Genomic DNA, 26,377 nt, shown 5'->3' on the forward strand with positions numbered 1-26,377 from the left:
GTGTTTACTTTTGAACTCATTATAAAATGTGCACTGCTGCATGGTAAAGCAGTACATTACAGTTAATGAAGATATATTAGCAGTGGAATGGTTTAATTTGGCTGGCAGCTGCTGATTAAGACAAGTTTACATGGTTCACACAAATGTTGATCATGTTTAATAAAAATAGAAATACATTCCTCTGAAAAGTTTATTTCTAGACAAAGTTGGAGTTTCAATGTGTTTTCAAAAGATGTGTTGGAGTAAGAAATCCTGTAAAGCAAGACAAAAACAAAAGCTGAGCAGAGTTTTTTATTGAACATCAGTCAATCATGAACTCATTTCTGAGCATAAAGAAACATCACAGATTGAAACAAAACAAACTCAGTAATTAAACAAAGAGTTTTTACTTAGAAGCCAGAGACAGGAAAAGCAACCTGTCTCAACAATAAATGTCTACATCCATAAATTCAATACAATCCTAAACCTGCTCCCTTCCCAGCAAAACTACATTAAACTAAAATAAAAAGAACTACAATGGACGTTATTCTAGCCCTCTGGATTTAACCTATATGATAAAATGTTTACATTCTTACTTTGGATTTAACAAGGACCTTTAATTGGATTTATTTTTTTCTACATTTTGCATCAATCGTCAAGGCTCTGCTACATGAAAATAAAGAAGATACGAAACCCTCCCAATAAATTCAAGCATATATCTATGTATATCTAGAAAATGAAAACAACAACAAAACATTTAATAAAAGTGGAATTAGACTGTCACAACATGCATTAATAATTGTCTTAAAAATGCCAGGTCTTTGAAGTTGTCCTGGATTGTCATGATCCCTGTGTTCAGCGAAGCTTTTTAATAGAACTTCATTTGTGTAAATAAAAACATTTTTCACATAAATCTGAACAAAATGAAGACCTCCTCTGGTAAAAATGTTTTGCCCATTTCATGACATTTCTTCCTCTGGGATGCGTTTCAGTTCATCAAAGAGTTTCGCCACCATCGTAAGTTCCGTTGAAACATCTATAAAACAATTATTTGTTTCAGTCAAATGAATACATGATATTAAATGGCCTGCATAAACTATTTTACTTGGATATGTTCACTTTCAACTCAGTTTCACAGTACTTCATGAAACTGTCATAAAAGCAATCTTTTTCTATGAACTGTTTATAACAAAGAATACAAATACATATTGAACACAATGATGAAACTAAATAAATGGCACAAAATAGATCTTTACTAGTTTTAATGAGCAAAATACTTGGAAGCTTAATGATGTAACAATGGAGTTACGCATTTGACTGTTACCCTGTGTTTATCTGATCCACTTTAATTTTGCATATATTAAACCTCACTGATTGTTTTCACTTTGTTGTCATTTATCTTTTTCAAAAAGACATTAAAGAGACCTCCGTTTGAAAAAAAATTCTTAAATTGCTCTCTGTATTCTTTTAACTTGCATACCTGTTAAAACGTGCTTAAAACTATATTACCATCTTCACCAGTTTTAAACTGCTGTATTTCTTTGTCAGTTTCATGATGCACCATTAGACCAGACGGTTATTTTACCTGGAATTGAGTTGTCGTCAGTCTTCAGTGAGAGCTCAATTGATTCCCTCATTGTTTCCTCCAGAGTAATAATGATGTACCTCTAATTTAACATGAAATAGTTATCATTTATTAAGGTACAAAAATAAAAATAAACTAAATAGTTTATCACACATAAAATCACTGTTACATGTAAGCTTAGTAGCTGCTCAATCATACGTACAAACAAATGTGTAGGAGTTTTGCAGCTTAAAATGATGTAAATTTTAAGTTAAATTTACAAACGTGACATACCATTAAGTTTATGAGCTGGTTTAACATAACTTTCTTAGCCTGGTCAAACATGATGTTCTTTGACTCGGACACATGTCTCTCAATCGTGTGTCTCATGTTCAACAACGAGCCTGGTCCACTAAATTCTGCTGCTCCTAAAAAAAAGAGGTTATGACACATTTATATGCAGAGTATCCATCAACTGTTAAACAAATAGGCTCTATCCTCTAAAATTTTCTTTACTTTCGTAGCAGTCTTGCATGCTTTTGTCAATGGTCTCCATCAGACTGTGGTAGATCGTTTTCTTGCGGTCACGGATTTCTCTTTTCAGTTTTGTCTTAAGTTTTTCTTCCTAAAAAGAGATCATAAAAAACATGGTTAAACACCTAAACTTTATATTGTTGCAGATCTTTGCTTAAAGCAGTACATCTAACATTTTCCTATGTATGAAACATGCATATACTATAAAACAGCCTTGCATTAACAATAGGCAGGTTATTGGTTCTCTCATCCATTACCTCTGTCTTCAGAAATATCAGCTGCAGTTTGACATCATTGTACTGCTGAATCAGTCCCTCTGTGTCCAGTGTAAACGCATTGATGACACCAAAGAATGGCCCATGTTTCCCTTCATTTCTGAAAAATAAATATATATATATACATATATATATATATTAAAACACCCCCATTCTCCACGGAGGCGACGTACACTGGTTGCTCCATTAATGCTGCCGGCTCTATGGATGATTTTCCATTATTCTTTTCCACGTCCCGCCATCATAACAAAAAAATGATGGATGTATGGGGCTTGTCATGCCACGCATGCGTCAATTGTGTTAAAATCTTTAACGCAGTTAATTACATAAAAGAATTAACGCCGTTAACACGTTATTTTTGACATCCCTAAAATGACAACCCAACCATCCATCCATCCATCCATCCATCCATCCATCCATCCATCCATCCAACCCTAACTACATGAAAACAAAATACCCATGTTTTGATTGTAATGCATGGGAAGCTCAGTACATGACTTGCAAAGCAAGATGCCAGCAGTCTGGATGCTAACATCAGCTCTCCATAAAAACATAGGTTTTATTTATTAATATTATTTATTTATTAACACTTTTTTAAAAATTCTGTATCATCATGGCTTTATAAAGGGACAAACACGGAACAGAAAGAGACAACACTTGGCCAAAAGTTATCTAATTAGAAGATATTAAAGCACATACTGCAAGTGGACTAAGTGCAGCAGAAGCCCTGGGCTGAATGCACTTCAGTTATTTTACAGAGAGGAAGCGATTAAATACTTCTTAATTATCTGAAGAAGATGGATCACAATGTTGCACATTTAGACTAACCAGTGATTAAGATATTGTGCTGTAGTGTAAATAACAAAAATAGAAGCATTAACACATCAGCATGCTGAATATCCATAAAGATTTGATAAACTGTAAGTAGTATTATTTACAAATTTAATATATTCCTATAGTTTAAAGACAAGACACTAAAAAAATATTTTTCCTTACGGGAAAGTCTTTCTGAATTCCTCATCAATGCTGCCAGTCAGGTATGATGCTAACTTCAGGTTGAGGTTCAGTTGTTTTCCTTTTTTGGGCTGATAAATGCCATCATTGTTGACTACGCACTTCAGTATCCTGTGAAACGCACTCCCAGACCTTCTCTAAAGGAAATTAGGTAGCATGTTACATTACAGCTCGGTAAATATATGGTAATAGTGTAGTAATAATGTTGTAATATCATGGTAACCTGATAACCTGGTAATACTCTGTAATTACCAGTAGTGATAAACAGATAATATCCTAATAGTAACACTGGGAACATCATGCTAACAATAGACTAAAACTGTTTAAAGGGTTTAAAGTTAAAGGGTAATAAGTTGCCTGTAACCTACAGCAATAGGAGGGTAACAAATTTAATGAGAAAGTGAAACTATTTGGCAGTACTATCGTAATATTGTGGTAATTACCTGCTCGCTGTCTGGAAATGTTACAAATAACTATACATATTTAAAGAAAGCAGTAACTATGGTGAGATAATGTCATTATTACCTAATTATAATTGGACAGTTTCTATGTAATAACAATGACTCGTGGATGTAAAGTTATCCATTGAATGTTTCCATTTTATTTCATAGTAATATTACATTACAGCAAACATCACAATAAAATGCAATAACATGGAAACAACAAAAGTAGTTTTTATGTAATAACCACAAATCAGGGCTGCAAAGTGACCCATGACCTGTTTCTGTATTAATCCATGGTAATATTATATTACAGCAGACACTGACATATAAAACAATAACATGGAAACATCATCGGTAGTTTCTATGTAATAACCAACAATTAGGGGAGCAAGTGACCCATTACCCGTTTCTGTGTTATTCCATGGTAATATTACATTACAGCAGACATTGCCATTTGAAACAATAACATGGAAACAACATCAGTAGTTCCTATGTAATAACCACAAATCAGGGCTGTTATTACAAAGAAACTACTGATGTTGATTCCATGTTATTGTTTTATATGGCAATGTGTGCTGTAATGTAATTGATATCATGGACAGAAAAAGGTAATGGGTCACTTTGCAGCCCTGATTCTTGGTTATTATTTAGAAACAACTGATATCGTTTCCATGTTTTCCATCTCCGGTCGTCAAGGGCCACAATCCTACAGGCTTTTGATGAGTCCCTGCTCCAAAACCACCTGACTCAAATTGATGAGTCATTGTGCAAAACTTAATAGGCTGTTGGATCTATTTAATTTGAGTCAGGTGTGTTGAAGCAGGAAACATTAGAAAATCTCCAGGACAGCGGCCCTCGAGGAGCAATTTTAGGCACCCCTGGTATAGATATTTGTAACATTTCCAGACAGCTACCAGGTAATTACCACAATATTAACATAGTACTACCAAATAGTTTCATTTTCTGATTAAATTTGTTACCCTCCTATTGCTGTAGGTTACAGGCAACTTATTACCCTTTAACTTCAGTTGTAGTCTATTGTTACCATGATGTTTGTTACTACTAGGATATTATCTGTTTATCACTACTGGTAATTACAGAGTATTACCAGGTTATTTCTTCTGTATTACAAGATATTACCACACTATTACTATATAATTACAGAGCTTTAATGTAAAGTGCTACAGGAAAAAGAGGTTTAACACATGCAGAGAACCAAAGTTGACACAATGTATGAGCAAAATACATACTTACTGGATACAAGAAAAACTTCAAGCTCCTTTCACATGAGCGTTTTGAGGTCTCCACCCCTTCACTGAGGCATTTTTCAAAAGCTCTGTAAGCTTTAAGCATTGCTTCTGAGGTCGGACAAAGCTGATCATTTATCTTTTTTGTAATATGTTCACAAACAACAGTTTTTTGACCAGTCTAAAAAAAAAAAAGTAAAAAAAAAGAAGAAATATATGTCAGGTAACTAATGTTCAAGAAATGTACTATTATTGTAAATATCTATCTAACATCTATCTAAATAACTGATAACTAGATGCAATCAGAGAGCGCAGACTACCACCAAGCCATTTTTGGGGGGGGGGGGGGGGGGGGGGGGGGGGGGGGTTAGAGGCTCTACTGGCAAAATGATCTCCTCATAGTAAAGAATCCTTTAAAAATTCCTGGATCCGGGATTATTTATTCCTTATTACATTTCTGAGATTTCCTAAAAATTTCATCCAAATCCATCCATAACGTTTTGAATTGTGTTGCTAGCAGACAGACACAAACCGAGAGACAGACCTACTCAGTGTAGGTAATTATTAGGGAGAACTATCTTACTGCTCCTCCACAGCTGGCCCCTTGAATCAAGGAGAGAATCCCATGAGCTCCAGACACATAGTTTAATGTCTCTGAGTGACAATCATTGAGGTTTTTCAGAAAATCCTGAAGTTTGGGTATTTCTGGAAAAATACAGCAGAAATACAAAAGTGCATGAAAATTAAAAAAAATCACTCTCAAATTATTCAGTCATATCCAAATTTAAGCAAGCAAAAAAGAGGAAATGCATGTTAAACATCGTCAGTAAACACAGTTTTTACACAGAATTGTAAGATTTCACCCACCAGTACTTTTTTTATTTAGACGTCTTCCGTTTAGAAACTCCCTGGAGCTCACTGTGAACACTTTGAAACTGTCATCACCGAAGTGTTTCTAGAAAAAAGGAAATGTTCATATAGATGCTGTAGTTATCTCTGGAAAACATTGTGTTAGTACAATCTAAAACCAAAAAAAAAAAGTTGAAAGATTTTTAAAAAGTCAGGCAACCAGCTGAACTTCATTTTCAGCTAAAATAAATAAAAAAATAAAAAAAAATAAAGAAACAAGTAAATCTAATAAAATTTTAATTTAATTTTTAAATCTACCGTCCACCTCACGAAGAGAAACTCACAACCAGTTTCAGTCTCAATGTTAATGTCAAAATAGGAAGGGTTTTTGCCTGTTTAAATTTTTTTGTAGATTTTTAGTTGTTTGTATAAAATTTCAATGTATATTTTTTCCATTTCCTCTCTGTTCTTCTGCAAATCCTTTAGATTTTTTTTTATACTTTTCCGTGATATGGGTTTAACTCAAACAGTTTTTATTTTGAGTGGAGAATCGCCATTGAGGGCTGTTCTCACTGGCGACTTCAGTCTGCTGTAAAAATGCTAAACAATACAATCACATAATGCATGTCAATAAACTTTGCAGCCACTTCAGAAGTCTCAGAATATATAATTTCTTCACACTTCTAACCCTAACCCTCTTGCTGTTGAGTAAAACTGATAACATTAAAGAAAATACACAGTAGTGGTCTGATTCAACCACATTAACAACAGACATCAGTAGCTTGCATTTTGATTGATCGTTCTAATTTAGGTTAAGTTTACTCATAAAAGCTGTGCAGCCTTTTGTCATTTTGTTATGGGATATCCCACAGTGGCAAACTGCTGTGACCGTTGAGGAAATGGCAACTACCGCTCCAGAAACAGCAAGTGCCATTGCAGGAACGGTAACTGACGTTGTAGTGGCTGGCTGTTTGCCGTTTTTGGATCTCGCCATCTCTTCATGTCTGTCTCTCTCTCCCCCGCACCCACCCTCCTCTTGCCCTCTCTCTGCTGGTAGACATTGAGAACAACTGCACAAAATTGACGTTACTCCATCTGCGATCGACTAGTTTTGCCGCATGTCAGGTCCCGGATGTGTGGCACAAAAGTTTGAATTTCAGATCTTAATTTGAATAGAGAGAGCTGAAACTGAACTATGAAAATGAATTAGGGGAACAAATTTTTCAAATACAAAAGTTTCAACTTTACTATAATACATATTCACAAAACAAAGATTCAATATCAAATACGGTCATTTGGATTCAGTTTTTTAAAGCAATTATTCAAAAAGGCATGTTCAGGTTCAACTTGAACACTTCATATTCAAATATAAAGAATTCAGATTCACTCTCCAGTGGCACAAAGTTTATCCCATCTTTTGTCGCTCTTAATAAAGTGGTTTAAAACCTCACCTGTATTGCGTGGAGCTTGCCGAACTCCTGTAACACTGCCTCCTTGGCTTCTGTGTTTCTCTTAAATATGCAAGCACGAACATCATCTACAGAGCTTTAAGAATAGAGATACAGATGCTTCAAAGTTTGCAAACCCTTTGTAAGTTTCCTTTATTTATGCATAAATATGACCTAAAACATAGATATTTACACAAGCCCTAAAATCTTTTAGAATTCTTCCTCTATTTCTCTAGTAAACAAATCCTACATACAGCTGCAATGACTTGCTTTAAATTTTTCTCAGATTGTGCAGACCCCTACCGGATATAACACCCATTTAATGGTATCTGGCACACTAATTGTTATTATATGTACCAATAGACCAGACAGGTTCATATCTGGAGTGTTTTGTTGAAACCTTATCGACCACTGTAGCACACCCTATGTTCGCAAAGGCATTGTCTGAGACAACCACCACTGGTTGTTTGCAAAAAAATACTGAAACATTAAAAAAGCTGCATGGCCTAAATCTTTTACAGTGGCAAAGAATTAGCCTCATGACTGATGTTGAAGAAGCCTGTCATACTTCAAAACCTCCTTTACTGCTGTTCACAACAAACATGCCTCTACTAAACAAAGTCAGAGTAAAATGAATGCTCTCTGTCTCTGGTTCGGTCACGACCTTCCTGAGATCATTCACTAAAAACACCACTGATGGTGAACTAATATGCTTTTATGAAGAACTAAGACTTTTAATAACTAAAATAAAAGCTGGTTGGTCATATAACTCTCTCTGTAACTCATTCAGGGGCCTTCTCCATTCGGCTACACATCAGCTCCTTAGTCTGGAAACCTATAAATCTGCCAGTCTTGATGGGTTAGACACTTAAAAAAAAGAAAAAGAAGAAGAAGAAGAAAAAAACAAAACAAAACAAAAAAAAAAAAAGAAAAAAAAAAAGCTGGCGCTCATGTCATTGCATCTGTGACTTGTTCAGTCTGTCATTCCAAAGAGTGTTCCTTGAGTGTTTTCTCAAGCATGGCAATCTGTAATAGAAGGTGATGATACTGACTAAAACTGTTAGCGGTCTATCTTTATTTTGATGAAAAAACAAACAGCTTATAGATCATCTGTAGACTGATAGTATTCTAAACCTCTGGCAGTCTGACTTTAGATTGGGGCACAGTTGCATGTCCACTACATTTAAGGTTTTGTGTGTGTAGATATCAATAAAGAATACTGTGATGCTGTTTTTGTTGGCCCTGCAAAGGATTTTGATTCTGTAGACTATTCCATTCTTTTGGAAAGGTTACACTTCATTGGTCTCCCAGAGAACTGTGTAGCTTGGTTTAGTAGATATTGTTTTGGACGCATGAAATCAGTAAAGTTGGACTAGGGCTGGTTTAAAAGAAACTGATTTATTGATTTTAATAGATTCAAATGAAATAAATCAAATATCTATTAATTAAACTTGAAGATTGTTTTTTTATATGTCCTTATTTCTGGTAATGTAACCTTACTCTCGCGTGACTTACTAAGAGTCGGCGAGATCTTAGCATATTTACACTGGTTTAATCTGTTTCCTCCGTCCAAAATCAGCTTCTCTTGCCGAGATAATGTCAATTTCAGATGTTTCCATTCACCAGTGTGTATAACATTAATCTATAAAGTCTTTTGGATAGGATTACCGCTTACATTAACAACTAACGCTAAGACAGTGGCACTCATATTAGCAGCTAATGCTAACGGGTGCCCTCACGTTCAACAACAGGAGGTGATGTCACCACCCACGTAGTTTAAAATAAATCCAATCTGTCATTTAAAGTCACATTTCCTCTAGAACAAGTTTACACTTTGTCCTTTTATGAAATAGTAAACAGCCTGATGCTATTTATATGATTTACATGACTGCATGTGTCCATAGCAGTCAGCACACACACACATCCTCATATACACACGTTTCCGTCAGAGGACAGAGTGCACTAGTCGGAAAACATGTCAACCAGCTGAAAATCAGAAATAGAGTTTTCTAAAATCTCTCAGGCAGGTGAAGATGGAAGCATCTTGCTCCAGTGAGGAGCAGATGGAATATTTCTCCTGCTCCGGTGATACCCCAATATCGTCACAGTTGTCACGGGAACGTGCACAGTTGATTAACAGTGTTGTTTTGATCAACTATGACGATGAAAATTTTTTGTTGACAAACCTTTTTTTCATGATAACGAGACAATGACGAGCTAACATGGCTCTCTGATGACTTAAACATGACAAGACGTTTGTGAGATTTAGTTGACGAGACGAAAATGTTCAAGGGCTGATTGTCCGACATTAAAAATGCATGACATTTCTGTGTGAGTGCAACTTGTCAGTCAACAATGCTGTTGCACCTTGACCACGCCCAAAGCCTGATGTGCAGCTCACACACAGACGAGTACTTTATTCATTCATAGATGAATCATGGCGGCAGCGTCAATGAAAGGGTTTGTTTGCATCCCTGTTGATTGGAAAGTCTTGGATAAAGCTATCAATCTCGTAAAGGATCTGGTTATTATGCAAAAGCATTAAGGTTAACTTGTTTTATGAATTGCAATACTTGTTATAACCTGTCAACCTTGATTCCACTTTTTAAATACATATTATTGACCTAAATTAATTTGTTTGACTAATACTTTTATTTGACTAAAACTAGACTAAAACCTTTGAGTTTTCACCGACTAAAACTGGACTAAAACTATCAAACTTAGAAATGACTAAAATGTGACTAAAACTAATAGGCATTTTCATTCTGAAGACTAACACTAAAACTGAAATGTCTGCCAAAAACAACACTGCTCATCAAGCTGAATCTACCGTCATTAAATGAATTTGAGTCATATTATGGCTTTAAATGGATCCAATATTCTATGTAGGTTTTATTAACATCAATATGTTTTCTGAGATCTGAACTTTAATATTTAGAGCGACTCCACTGAATGAAACAGTTTCATCAGGACATTTAAAAAGTTTTTTTTTTCTGTCCTGAGGATTTTCTTTTTTTCATCAAGTCAAATCAAATTTTATTTATATAGCACTTTTCATGCACAAGGCAACCCAAAATGCTGTACATAATAAAAACAAATCATACATATTGAATACAAAATCTAAAATCCTTCACACATCAAAAATGATATAAAATAATAAAAAAATAAAAATAAAAAGGCACACTTCAATTATTCACACACACTCGCACACAAACTCACACACATACAAATCTAGGATCATGTAATTTCTTGTCCTGAGGCAGAAACTGCACTCTCCACCAAATCCTCAGACTGGAATCTGGAAGGTTTGTCTTTCCCTCCCCCAACCTGATACGCAGATGATCTTGATGTCTTGGAATCTGCCGACCATCCTCCAGCTCTACGATTACGGACACAGGTCCTGTCCGCTTTGAGATTACACCCTACAACCACCCATGGCCCAGTCCAAAGTTCTTTACAAACACCTTGTCGTCCTGTTTGAAGAACCTCCCCCTGGCATGCTGACCCCTCTTGAGTTTGTGGTTGGCCACCAAATTAACCATCTTGGCCCCCACATCTGGGTGAAGCAGATCCAAATGCTACTTTGGTCTCCGCCCTAGTAACAGTTCAGTCAGAGACACTCCCGTTGTTGTGTGCAGAGTAATCCGATACTGGATAAAAACCTGGAAAACTTGGCTGCCAGAGTTGGACCCGACATTTTCTTCAAGCCTTATTTTACCATCTCCACAGCCCTTTCCGCTAAGCTGTTTGAAGCTGGATGGTACGGAGTGTCTGTGCGAATGTGGCGAATGCCGTTTTTCTCCATAAACTCTTTGAAGACCTCACTCGTGAATGTCGGCCCGTTGTCTGTCGGCTCATTGTCTGTAACAACTGAGTCTGGCAGACCATGAGTGGCAAAAATGCTCCTGAGAGTCTCAGTGGTAACTGGAGCTGTTATGCTTGACATGACATGAGCCTCCAGCCACTTGGAATGGCAATCTACTAGTACCAAAAGCATATGTCCCATAAATGAACCTGCAACATCTAAGTGTAGGCGCGACCAGGGACGGCCTGGCCACCCCCAAGGATGAAGTGGAGCCGGTGTGGGCAACTTTTGGTTGACCTGATACTGGGAACATGACTTTACTTTCAATAGCAGTCCATTCCCGGCCGCCATACAAAAGACCTTGCCAGCCCCTTCATCTGTGACACACCAGGGTGAGCAACATGAAGTTCCTCCAACACCTGTTCCTGTCCTGGGGTTGAAACAATCACCATTGACCCCTAGAGAAGACACCCATCTTGGACACTAAGTTCCAATTGCCACCTAACAAAAGGTTTGAATGCTTCCTGTTCCACCACTGTTGGCCAGCCCAGCATTACCCATCTCTTTACCTGATCTAACACTGGGTCTCTATCTGTCCACCTCCTGATCTGACTCACAGTCACCGGAGTCTGAGACAGTCTGTCCAGCAGGAACACCGTGTCTGGTGGTAAACCGGTGCTAGTAGGTACGTCATCCAGAGGAAGACGACTGAAAGCATCCGTGTTCGCATTCTCACGTCCTGCTCTGTACACAATCTTATAGTGGTACGCAGAGAGTGTCAACGCCCAGCGTTGCACCCTCGCCGAAGCCATGGGCGAAATGCCATTTGACTCGCAAAATAACCCTGTTAGAGGCTTATGGTCAGTAAAAATGGTAAACGGATGACCATAAAGATACTGGTGAAAACGTTTAACCGCAAACACCACTGCCAGCCCTTTTTTTCCAGCTGAGAATACCCCTTCTCCGCAGCTGAAAGAGTGTGTGACACATAACCTACTGGTTTTTTTGATCCGTCCTCCATCACATGTGACAGAACAGCTCCCACTCCATAGGGAGACATCACATGACAGAACAACTGGTTTGTCCAGGTCAAAATGCACCAGCAGCCTGTCAGAACGCAGTGGGTCTTTAACCTGCTTGAATGCATTCTCTTGAGCCTGTTGCCACTTCCACACGCAGCCCTCATCTTTTCCTCTACGGGGAATAGCCCCAGAGCTGATATCCTGTTGCCCAGGTAAGTGACGCTCGTGGCCTGAAACACACACTTACTGCGTTTCAGCCATAGGCCGGCTTTCTGCCAGTCTCTGCAGTACCTGATTGAGATTTTGCAAATGCTCCCTCTCATTCCTACTTATGACTAGGATGTTATCTAGGTAGAACGCTACATGCGGAATGTTTTGCAGCAGGTTGTCCATTGTGCGCTGAAATTTGCCGGACTCAAGGCCATGCCAAACACCAGCCTGTTGTACATGAATAAACCCTTGTGGGTATTAATGGTGATAAACTGTTTTGAGTCCTCATCCAGCTGCAACTGCTGGTATGCGTGACTCATGTCAAACTTTGAGAGCGTCTCACCCCCTGCTAACATGGCAAAAAGATCCTCTACCCGAGGCAAAGGGTATGTGTCTGGTTGTGAAACCTGGTTCACCGTCCGTTTATAGACACCACATATCTTGGCATGTCCATCATCCGGACACATTTCCATTATTTATCTCACTTTTCTCAAATTTAGCAAATTTTTCATTTCATTTCACATTTAACACAACTGTTAACTACATATATAATGGTCAAATAGAACATCTAAATCTAAATTTTAAATCTAAATGCTATATGTTATATCTAAATGTTAAATCTTATATTTAAATCTTAAATAATATATCTAAATCTTGAATTGTAAATCTAAAAGTTAAATTGTATATCTAAATGTTAAATCTAAATCTAAATGTTTAAATCTAAATTTAAAAGTTATGTTATATCTAAATGTTAAATCTTATATTTAAATCTTAATATATCTAAATCTTATCTAATCTATATCTATATCTAAACCGGCCCTGCATCTGGCTCAACACTGTTGTGAGGAAATTATATCTTGGGGATCCATTCACACTGGAAGCCAGCCCACCCATGAGCACATTGGGCGCCACCACAGGACCCACCCAGGTAAGGACAGTCCAGGGTCCACACCACAGCGACAGGGCTGCAGTGCAGGACCCCCAGCCACCCAGACAAGGGCATTCACCATGGCAACAACCCTACAGACAGAGCAGGCAGGGCTACCGGTGTGAAGGATCTCTAGGAGGAAACACTGGAGTTAAACAGTAAAAGCAAGAATAAATAAACTTAAAAACAATAAGAACTGGTAAGAGTGACAAGAATAAAAATACATATAAAGGAGTTCAGGAAAAATATCAAATAAAATAACAAAATTAAAGCATTTATAACAAAACTAATTGCAGTTCCTCTCTCTGCTCGATCTTCACTTCATTAGCTTTAGAATTATTCAAAATGCTTTATGTAATCTTCGTTTAACATTAAATACAAGTAAAACAAAATGCATGAGCTTTACCAGAACTCTTCCACTACTTGATTGCCCTAGCAAAATTATTTCTCTGGTGCCTCTGTATTCTGTCAATGCTATACTTTGCATCCCACAGCATTAATGACAGAAATTTGGCTTAAAAGAATAATAACTTTTTTCCTTTCTAAACAATCTTTAGATAAACGGATTAAGAAACATGACCTATAACTAAAAAAATATAACATTTCATTTATTTGTTCTTGCTAGTTTATAGTCTTTTAGTCAATATAAAAACTTGTTACTAATTTTCACTAATATAAATAGATAAATAAATAAAAATAGAAAATAAATATATAGAAAATATATAAATAATAAATAAATAGTAAGATTAATAGGAAGAAAAATTCTTATTATTTCACTAAGAAATATTTGTTTTACTTTTATGCAATACATGAAAACCTGATAAATTTGATCATGTTCATGCAGAAACAGATTATTTTAAATGGTTCATGAACTTTTACAAAATAATAACTTAAAATTTTGTTTCTCTTTTATTTGCCCAGATAAAAACCTAATTGAGATGAGAAATTTCTTTTCCAAGGGTTACTTGGCTAAGAAGGCGACAAAACCTTAAGATTTATAATATACCACAAAACAAATAGAATTAACTGTCAAACACAACAAGTAAAACAAAGGTAGCAATAAACAAGATTGTCTGACTAAATGAAATGAAATTAAGGGAATTTCCTTAACTTTTCTAAACCCATTTACTGTGAAAATATTTTGATGATCACAGAAAAAAATCCTACGATAGACTGGCATCCTTTCCATGATGTAACCTGTTTCTCATTCTGTGGCAACTGGGATTGGGACTAGTCCCCTCCCCAAACTTAAAAGTGCTTCTTTTGGTGCTTCTGCAAGAAGGCTTTGTAGTAATTTAAGAGGGAGGTTACTCATGAATCTCCAAATGTGTGCTTGGTTGTTGATGTCTGTCTTTTACAATCTAAACATAGGAGATCTGGTGAAAACTTATTATATATAATAATATATAAATTAATTGTACAAATTTACAAATAAATTGTTAAATATATTTTATTTACTATGCACTTTCAATATTATTCACTTACCGGTCATCCAGATCTTCAATGTCATCAGACTTGGTGCAGATGAAGTGAATGTGTTGACACTCGCCACCATTTCCAATGAGACTACTGACATTTTTCAGGATCTCCCAAGATTCTCTTTCTGATGCAGCACGATCAATACCAGCCACAATCCACACAGCAGAACAGTTTCCGACAATCTAAAATGGTATATTTACAGTAACTGCTGATTATTATTTGTTTGCATAAAAACATTAACATTACAAATTCCAAATTAAACAAAAACTCATAGTGCACTATTATAATTACCCCTTTCCACATTTCATCTCTGCTCTTGTTACGGTCCGCATTTCCAGGTAGGTCTACGATTGTGACGTGCTGGAGAAGGTTATTCTTTGGTACCCTAATAGTCACACACTTCACCAGAGACCAGTACCACCTCTTTACTTCTTTACCTTATCCTTGTTTTGTGTCATTTCTTGTGTATTTGACAAATTGTGCAGATAGCTCTTCAGCCTACAAAAAAGACAAGATTAGATATGTAAAATAAAGAAAATGACAGGTTATTTCATATCAACTTTTTTGATAGTGCTAAATTATTTTGAATATTTTGTTCTTGAATTTTTGTTTGTGAAAGACTGATTTTTTTCTTGATATGTTCTGTGGCCGTTGCCTCTATCTGCTTTTACTTGTCTCCTTTTCCCTTTTTCCACTTTCCTTTTTACTCCTCTTCATTACTCTTTTTTTCTGTCCCCTCCGATCAGGTCCAGCAAGATTAGATAAATTCCATAATACTAAATAAATAAGTTACAAGAATACATTTAAACAAATAAAGAAATAAAAAAAAATATATCAAGAGGAACCTTATACCCATAAAGTTCCTCTTGGCAAAGCAAATTTGTTCGGCACAACAGAGCAGCCAGCCCATCATTCTGTTTGCTATAAAGCTGGACAGGACAAATTTTTTAAAAAAAAAAAAGAAAAAATAAGAAAATAGGTTGGGAACCACTTGTCTGCTGTACCAATGCAGGAGAATTGTAGATTTCTGTGTAAGGAGAAACAATTTTTAAAGCCCTAACTGGAATCAACAACATATGGAAATACTAAGAATGTAAATAAATAATAAATTTGGAGGATATAAGAAATCCACATGATTGAAAATTGAGGTTGGCTTTGCGTCGGCCGTGTTGCTCCAGCACCCCTGGATGTTCTGCTGTCTTATCTTGCTTTGTATTTGTTTGAGCCAGTCGTTCTGTGGGATGATCACACCCTGCTTCATCCCACTGGGTTGGTTGGTTCATCACAGCAGATTTTTTAGATTTACCTGACAGCAGAGGACAATTAAGCCTCCTGCTGTCTGTCATCATATAGAAGATTGCATCTCAGGTGTGTAACAAGGTGTGCAATCCAACATCCCTTTGAAGATCTTTAGGGCCTGCTTCCAAGAACTTTAGACATAAGATAACACCAACACTGGCAGCAAAACAAAAGCAGAACACAAAAATCTAAGATTTGCCTTATTACTATTGCAAAAGACAAGACTACATCATGGACTGGGAAGAAGGCAGAGTCGGACTCAGAAAGCATCATTGGATCAGGGAGGCCATAGAGATAAGGAAGTAGGCCGCAATGATCGTCAACAGGTATGATGTATTGAACTTAGTCACATACCTGGAATGCCGTCCTCCACGGGATGACAGACAGCTGAGACAATAAAACACAAAAGTTTGGTTGTATTCTGGCCTCTCATTTAAACGGGAAGAGTTTTGGGTGGATAAAACCACAAAGATTTAACAACACCCTCCAGAATGAAATTTTCTTTCAACACAAGGTGAGGATCTAGAACTGGAATCTTTTGGAAACAATTATTTATTCAAGTCATGTCGCACTTGCACACACAGATTCTGATTAACTCTTGAAAAGCACAATGTCATGTTTATGCAGCTGCATCTATTTAATTTATTTGGCCTGGCGTGTACACTACATCTCTAAACCTATTTGCCTTTTCCCCTGCATGGTGATCGTTTTCATTCTACTGTTGTGACTATAAGACACTCCACAGCAACATCACATGACCCATCTGAGGAAGGCTAGAGAAATTTGCCAAAACATGTCAAGGTAAACATGGACCTCATTTGTCTTAATTATTAATATACAGCGTTGTGCTGCAAGGTGAAAGTAATCTAAGTTAGACTGGAGCTTTCTATAAAGTACAAATCTGTTTTTAATGTCTTACTGAGTCGCATATCAAAGTCTTCTTCCTGGACTCGAGGAATTCTGGAATTTCGTTGAAGTATTTGTTGTCCAAGAGGTTTTCAGGTGTTTTCTCTTACCACTCGTCTCCATAAAGGGCTGACAGCTTTTCAACAATATCACGATGATCATCATCATGATCACTCTTTGTTTCACTGTCTGGATTATCCACATTGAGCTGATTTATTGACCACACCTCATCTTTCCACTCCTATTAAAAAAAAAAGAGAAAAAAAAAGTTTATTGGTGTTATGACTACATAGTGAGCAGATTCTGTTTTTTTTTCAGATTAGATTAGTTTTCAAACAGAATAAATAAATCTAAAGTTAATTTCACCTCTTCTGTAATGAACTCAATGTCCGCCTCATACTTCAGGTTGTGCCTGTTAGCCTCTACTTTAATCATGACTGAGGTGCATGCACTGACACTTCCAGTGGGCAAAAGTTTCTTCTCCCCAATGACAGCATTTATCAAAGAACTCTTTCCTGCTCCAGTTCTGCCAAAGACACCAACCAGCTCCCTCTTATCTGTCTCCAAATCGCTGATTTTAGTCCTGTCATGAGTTCAGACAAAACTGATTAATTTCAAAAACAATAAATATAAATAAATATCAAAATAAATAGCTGATATTGGAGGTTACGATATTTCAGAATCAACCTGCTTATCATTAGTCACTGTAATTCAGCTGTAATCTGACCGGGGGTTTTACAGAGAGACATGACCACATAGTTTAAGTAATGATGACTGACTGAGAGTAAAATGTCATGACAGACTTAAAGTCAGTTTGCCCAGACGAACACACAAACAACCAAGAGAAGCACAAAGCAACAGTGAGTCCAGATAAAAATTAGGAAGATTTTCAAACTGGAATCACAGACATCACTTTTCCCTCCCAGAGATAAATAATAAAGAATGTTTTGAGAAATGTTAATTATGACCAGAAACAGTTATTTCATCTTGGGTGTAAGCAGTTAGAATCACATGAACCTCTAATGAGGAAAAAATGGAGCCACGACATCCAAGCAGCCTGAGATTAGTGTAGATTATTTTTCTGTTGTTACTTTTTTTAGGTTATGTACCCAACACGGGTGTTTATAAATTTTCATTAATTAATTTTTTGTCAGTAGTCATAATAATTTATTCTTTAGTACAGAGATGCCCTGCAGAGAGCGTCGCATTCAGCAAAGAAAGAAAGAGCAGCGTAAGGCAGAAAGTTAAAAATGTTTAATAGATTCAGGAACATGTAACACTAAGATAATATCTTTTCCCTGTTGTTTTTAATGTTTGTAGTGTTATGTTAAAGTTTGCTGCTACAGTGGGATTCTGGATGGGCCAGGATATCTTCACTTCTGCTGTCTGCACGGTAAGTACAGCAAACCAGCGTATCCAGGCTGCTTCATGTGTTAGGAGCTTTATTAACGTTAATTAAAAGCAGTTTAATGTTGGGCTCCTCTCTTTAGAATTTCTTATTCAAATTTTTCTTCCACTCTTTCCGGCCATTACCCATTCTTTCCCTCTTTTCAGTTTGCATCTGGTTTGTAATTGTAATGTCCATGTAAAATCTAGCTATGCTGCAGTGTATAATAGTACATTGTGTTACATACATGTAGTTCATTGCAACTGTGCCACTGTCATTACCAGATTCACACACAGTCTCTTAAAATGAGATTTGATGTGCCCTTTCTTTACTTTAAGCACCTGCCTCTTTAGTGGTCACTGCACGTGTCATGCCTGCTCCTCCTGCACCAGTACGCTCTGCTTCACCAGAATTCTGATCACCGGTTCTAGGACTTCATCTCCCAGGACTCATCTGTTCCAGCTCATTGGACTTCACCTGCCTCTATCCTCATCAACCTAACAAGTCACACCTGTCCTCCGGCCTACTTAAACCCCTCAGCACACCACAGAACTTTGTATTGTCTTGTCACACCTTTGGTCTGTTAGAGGTTTCATTAAAAATCCTTCTCTCTCAACCAGCCTGCGCTTGTGTCCGACTTTCAGCCGATCCAATCTTACAGCACGTGCCTGCTGTTTACTGATTACTACAGAAGTTATGGGACTAAACTCCTAATAATATAAATTCAATCTCTCACTGGTCATTAGTGAAATACAAAGAAGTTTTAAACAGCCATGTTGTGTTAGCTAATTTTGGAGAACTACTGTGAATAATAATAATAATAATAATAATAATAATAATAAAGAAGTTATCTACTGAGTTAAACTTGGGTGAACAGGTGTGTGTGAACAGTGTTGGGGAAATTTCATGTTATTCCCTTTATTATATTGTGTCTACTGATCCCTCTCAGGGTAAACATGTTGTTTAGGTTCTTGGTAATTAAGTTTAATACTGAGTAGCCCGTTGCTATCATGCATTCTTTAGAACAGTTCGCTCTGACCTGTGTGACTTATCTGATACCAGCCAGGCGCCTCAGGATGACCCAGCCGGGCATCCTGTCTTAGTGTCATTGGGGTTGTTTACGTGCTCAAGAAACTGAAAAACAGCTCATTAGGTTTGCTGAAGTGTCTGATCCTGTGTGAGGAACAGACAATCTCTTTGTTGGTATTTCATGATGTGTTGTGACTGATCATTCTGCTTAAAAGATGCTGCATGTATGTTTCTTATCAGATTCTCTTCAGATCTCTGTGCTGTCAGACCTCTGAACAGTGTCTCGGATTGCAATTCTATTCTTTTATATTTTAATCCTGTGTTCAATAAACTTGTAATCATTTTTCACTTCAGAACAGACTCCTCATTCCTTGACAGAGTAACTTTTTGCCTCAACAACAGGAAATGCAATACTTACTTCAGGAAGGTATTGAGCTTTGTGTTGTCTTGGTTGCGTAGTCTCACATAAACCTTTCTCATTACAGTCTTCACATCAGTAAGCATCATTGCCTCTGTCAGCATAAAAGTAAAGAATTTAAAAGAAAATACAAATGGAAAGATAAAGACATTTTGTCTTTCAAGATCATACTTTTGTTAAAGAGGTTCAATTGAAATTCATGGTGTAAGAAACATGCAAAGCATTGACAGATACTGGAATAAGACTTTGTCATGTGAATATTTCTTCCTTTATCTTCTACTTTTTCTTTGGCAAAAGGAGAAGCTGAAAGTCTCTGTAGAAGAAAAGTGCAACTGCATTGTCCATCCTAAGCTAAATCTTGCTTTACCTGATTCGTCACGCTGCCGTTTAGTTGGTGATTGCCATTCGCTGGTCTCTCCCTGAGAATCCCTCTTTCTTTTTCCTTATTAAAAAAATAATACATTTGTAGTTTGTATCCAGAGTCTCATAATTTTGATTTATAGTTTTGAGTAAAGTAAAATAATATACTAGAAATAATATATTTGGTGTCTCACCATTATCACTTGTAGATGGCTCAGCCTAAAGATCAACATAAATATCTGACTTTTTAAGAATATTTTATCATTTGATGTATTATTATAAAATATGCACAACACAATAGCTATACAGTTATTTGAGTTTATGTTCTTATAACATTTTTCCAAGTTACTCAAGACAGGACTGGAAAGGAAACTTAAAAATGACCATATTTACCATCCTTGTTTCTCAAACAACAACAGTCATCCAGTGAGACGTTCCTCAGCCAAATATGTACAAGTATAAAAACTACTGGCATGTTCTTCACTCATTAAATGTCTGTGAATCTCATTGTCATATTTACCTCAGTCAAATCAATTACTTCTTCATGATGCTGTGGATGCTGGAGATAAAAGACTTTGTTAAGCCAAACTTTTAAGCAAACACTTGAAGTACAGTGTGTGTATGATTATGTAATTATGTAACCACATTATAAATCATATCGTATTTTTTCATTATTGTAAAAAGATGTAAAACTTACCGGAACAGAAAAATCCTTAGTGCCCTCATTTGTGTTTTGTTCTTCCTGCTATAAAGAACGTAGTCGTAAACAAAAAAGTATAAAGAAATTGTTAAATTCTCTGCATAGCAATGCTTGGCAGGGAGATATTTTCATATGTGATGCTGTCACAATTTATACAAAAGTTCTCCGCAAGTTGCATAGATCTCACATATGTGAAATTTATAAGTCATGTTAAAAATGTAAAGAGATGATTTCATATTACTGGTTATTTACCTTTAATAGGTTTAATTTCTTCTGAAATATTGCATTTGGTCCCACTTTTGGGATTAAAGAATCAATGTGTCGATCCTCAAGACAATAAAAACTTTCCTTGGTAATGCCTTCTTCTGTAATTACAAAAGCTTCATTAAATCTTTGACATGCAGACAAAAATTCCACCTGATATTCATTATATGATAAAGGTGTGGTAAACCTCTGGGCTCATACTGACTTCCCTCGCCTAACAAACAAATTACATGCAAACATACAAGAAAAGCAGGAATTGGTCAACAGTTTTTATTTTGAAACTAAGTACAGCAACAAAGTTCAGAGTTTCACTGCAGAACAATAATAATACATTTGAATGTCTTCATTAGAAGATTTATGTTTCAGAATCAGCTTATATAATACCATCCATGCTGAACAAATATTGTGCATTCTACTTGTTTAAAGTATCTGTTATAATACTTTACCTTTGAATCTTTCTATCTACTCACTTAGACCCCACTGAATTAGTTTGCCACAAACAAAATCATCCATGATTAAGATCAAGAACTGAAAGATAAAATGTGAATAATTACTACAGTGCAACATTACAGATGTGATCAGTCAACTCCTAAATCAATGTAAGTCATATTATATATATAGATATTTTGGAAATCCATGCTAAATGTGAAAAGGCTCACCTGTTTTAGACGATGATCTTGACAAAAACAGTAATTTGGTTCGAGAGGACCGAAGTCAGCTGGAAGGCTTGGAGCTGTAGAGAGCAGGCTAAATGATGGTGAAACAGATGGGAGTGGTTACATACAGTCCCACATTTGAGTTTTCCTCAATTACTACTCATCATTATCTGGTGTCTCTGTCTCTCAGCAGCATACTTTTCTCATGATGAATCAGTTCAATAGAAAGTAGAAACGTGTAATACATTTTATGATTTGGGAGAGTTGGGGGGATCTATTTAATTCAATTCAGTTGTATTTGTATCGCGCCAGCAAAGTCATAGGAGGGCACTTTCCATATAAAATCAATTCAAGCCAATTCAGTGTGATCCAATCAGTGTTTATACAAACCAGTTCATAAAAATAATACCCTAGCTATGGAAACCAATGGATTGCATTAAATTTTGACCTCTTTTCAATCCCCGATCCTGAGCATGCACGAGGCAGCGGGCAACAGTGAAGAGGAAAAAACTCTTAACAGGAAGGAGGAACTTCTGGTAGAATCTGGCTCAGGGAGGATATTTATATGTAGACATTACTTCTACTGCTATTTTAGTTTGTATTTAAAAAAATAATAATTTTACGAAAAATCAATGAAAAAAAGAGTATTTGACCCTCAAAATGAAACACAAACTATTTTATGCAAATAAACCAAAGACCATAACCCCAATATGTCAAATTACCTTCATCCTTTAACACCTACCATTCTTAAATTTATGCAGACAGAATTAGCAGAATTCTTCTAAGAAAATACATCCCCTCTCAGTCAGCTGTAATTAAAAATAAAATAAAATGTCCTTGCACTGTCTAAACATATTATAACTACTGAAACTATTTAACATATGGGTCCAGACAAGCACACACTCATGCTTATGAGGGGCCAGTTGAGACTTTATTCAGAATTACCCTCTCACAGACACATGTGAAATTTAAGTCATTCAGACATTATACTAAAACCTCCTGTATATTATACTGAAATCATTCATACATTATAGTAAAACCTCTCATACACTATACTGAAACTTCCTCTTATACAGTATACTATACTGAAATTCCCTCTCATATATGTAATGGGTGTGTCCACAGTCCTCTCAGTTCAGTTCCTAACCAGTCCACTGTGTTTATATATACGCTAGACCACGTTGCTGGTTGCTCTTTAATAGCTGTTGGCAGTCTGTACAAATAAAACAGAAATGAGCTGTAACATGCTGCTTGCCTCACACAGGCTCAGCCTCCTTGTCTTAGACAGCAAAGTGTGGACTGACCAAAACATGCCTAATACAGCTCTTTGTACTACAACATCTACATTTTCTTAGTTGAAAATAAAGAGAAAATAAATAAACACTTATCTAACTGACAGCATATGAATGTGTATCAGATACAACCACAAATAAATGCTTAATTTATAACAAACAAAACAGACATACCTGTACAAATAAAACAGAAATGAGCTGTGACATACAGCTTGCTTCACACAGGTTGGTCATCAGCCTCCTGCTAGTGAACACATAAGAAGACCCTGTAGCTGTACAGTACGTGGGACTGCTACAATCTTGTATAACTAAACGCCACAAACCTGCATGTCAAATGCTTCAAAAGAGTTAACAATCCTAGACATTCGATTTGCATTGATAAAATAACAGAAATGTAGATGTAGTGAGTATTTGGAGGTAGGAACCTTTGTTAGTGCTAATGTTCCTGGGGGGGAGGCTTAAAAATAAAGCACTGGAGTTGACTGCATAGTGTGTCGTTTATCACTTAGCTGAGCTTTAAATCACATATAAGCTCCATATTGGCCGACTGAACATGGTGTTAGAAATGAACGGAGTCTGGGGCAGGTAGAATATTGGTTTCCCTTCATCTGAGCCCCGAGGAAGCGAGTGAGTACGACACCGTTGAAAGGAAGCTGAATAACCACTTTGTGGCCCGCCCAAATGTAATTTTTGAGAGAGCTAAGTTTAATCAGAGACAGCAAGAGCTTCTGACAGTTTTCACACGGCACTACATTGTTTGGCGGAGTACTGCGGTTATTGTTTGTTTATTATTTAATAAAGGGACAATGCATATTGATTACAGAGGCCTGGGGGACAAATCCCATACCTGTAAATATGCAGGATTATAGCCAGTGCTAATTTCCATCCTTTGTCCCATTGCTGGAGAAAAAAATCCAGCAACACCACAGCTTATAAAAACAACGAACGCAAAATACACAATATAAAATACAAACGCTTTGTCATATCTTAAAAACTCATCCATACCCCACCACCCTCAGATCATAGGTCTCTCACAAACTTATAGCACATACATTCACAACACAGTCCATTCATACACCACATCTAGCAAACTACATTTACAATTCCATTTACAGTACATATACAAAACAGAAAAACAACATTGCCATTAAACTCCATTCTGGTTAGTAATTGTGTGGACAAATTTGATTGTCTAAGAGCCATGATTTGAGTTGTGCTGAAAATGAGCTGAGAGTGGGCAGCTCACGTATTGCTCCTGGGATAGTATTCCAAGTTTGAGTAGCTCGAAAGGAGAAAACATTCTGTCCAAAAGTGCTTTTTCTGGAAGGAATTTTACAGTCACCTCTGGAACCTGCTCTTGTAGATCTAATTTCATGTTTTTTTACAAACTCTTGCAGAACTGTAGGAGCCAACCCGTGCAGAATTTTATACACAAGTGTGCAGTCTGCCAGTTTGATCATATTGTCATATCCTAATATGTTATGTTGTTTTAGAATTAGACAATGATGATATGACTTTGGTTTTTTGTCTAAAATTTTGAGGGCCTGTTTATAAACCGTTTCAACAGGTTTCAAAGTGGTCTTACATGCTGAAGCCCAACTTGTCATACAGTACATCATATGAAGGACGATCATTGCATTAAAGTAAAGTTTAGAAGCATCCAGTGTTAAATTAGCTCTAATATGTCTAAAATTTGACAGATTAAATTTCATTTTGTTCACTACTTTTTTAACATGCTGTTTGAAATTAAGTTTTGAATCAATCATTACTCCAAGATATTTAAATTCATTAACCGTTTCAATTATTGTTTCGTTTATCAGTACAGGGGGATTATTATCATAAACTGCCTTCTTAGAAAAGAACATACAGACCGTTTTAGATACATTCAATACTAGCTGTTGCCTCTGTAACCATTCTGAAACCTTGTTCATGGCAGATGTTAGTTCCTGAGCTGCAAGAGTTTTATTTTTTGCATGGACATAGATAATTGCATCATCTGCATATAACTGACACTGTACATTAGATGGGCAACTGTGTGGAAAGTCATTAATGTAGAGGCAAAATAATAATGGAGATAGAGCTGAGCCTTGAGGAAGGCCAAGCTGGTTTTCACAGGTTGCAGATGCTGAGTTATTCACTCTAACAAATTGTCTTCTATGTGTTAGGTATGATTTCATCCATTGCACAGTGCTTGGGGATAAGTTAAAATAAGGTAATTTATCCAGCAGAATTTGACAATTTACCGTATCAAACGCTTTCTTGAGGTCAAGGAACACTGCTCCAATAACACCTCCTCTGTCAATGTTCAGTTTTAATTTTTCCAAAAGAAAGCATACGGCTGTTTCTGTAGAGTAGTGTTTTCTGAAACCAAATTGCATTTCATGTAGATGAGGCGAGCTATAGTTCAAATGTCCTGTAAGTTGTTCTGTTACACACTTTTCCAGTATTTTAGATACTGTGGGCAGAATGCTTATGGGTCTGTAGTTACTTATTTCGGTAGGGTCTCCAGATTTGAAGACCGGTGTAATTGCTGATATCTTCCAAAAATCTGGGAAAGTACTTGAATTTATTGATTCATTTATAATACGGGTAATAGGTGATATGAGAGAATGTTTATGAGTTTTAATAAACATTGTGCTCAGTCCAAATGCATCATTGGCTTTTGAATTTTTTAAGCCACTGATTATCCTTTTGATCTGTGCTTGTGGTACGGGGTTCAGTTCAAATGCTGGTTCGTTGATTGTGTCAGGCATTTTAGTAGGGCTATCTAAGCAAGGAGCTTTCTCCAGTGTCACATTCTTAACAGAATTCAGGAAACCTGTATTGAAAGCATTTGCCATTATAGATGGATCACTGGACAGTTCATTGTTTACTTTTATTTCACTGACGTTATTTGATGCAATATGACCTGTGAGTTTCCTTATATGTGTCCATACTTCTTTTATATTACATTTGGCATTTTTTATAGCGTTAATAAAGAAATTTGCCTTGGCATATCTGATTTCAGCAGTAGCTTTATTTCTAAGTGAAACAAAAATTTGTCTATCTATAGTTAATTTGGTTTTCATGAATGTCTTAAGTGCGCGATCGCGCTGTTTCATTAGTGCCCAAATTCTTTCGTTTAACCAAGGAAGATGTTTTTTCTGGGGTCTAACATTAATTTTTCTCTGAAATGCATGCATTGTCTCTTGAATTACCTTAGTAAATACTTTACAGTTTTCGTCTAATTGGTCATGTGATAAGTGCTCATCCCAATTTATTTCATTCAT

At 36.4% G+C, this 26,377-nt stretch overlaps 1 pseudogene; it reads right to left on the reverse strand.

Moving 5' to 3' along the window:
• Positions 1 to 276: 276 nt before the first annotated feature.
• On the reverse strand, positions 277 to 21,551 carry LOC121657199 (annotated as a pseudogene).
• Positions 21,552 to 26,377: the final 4,826 nt, after the last annotated feature.

Source organism: Melanotaenia boesemani, chromosome 2 (genome assembly GCF_017639745.1).
Source record: "Melanotaenia boesemani isolate fMelBoe1 chromosome 2, fMelBoe1.pri, whole genome shotgun sequence".
Lineage (NCBI taxonomy): Eukaryota > Metazoa > Chordata > Actinopteri > Atheriniformes > Melanotaeniidae > Melanotaenia > Melanotaenia boesemani.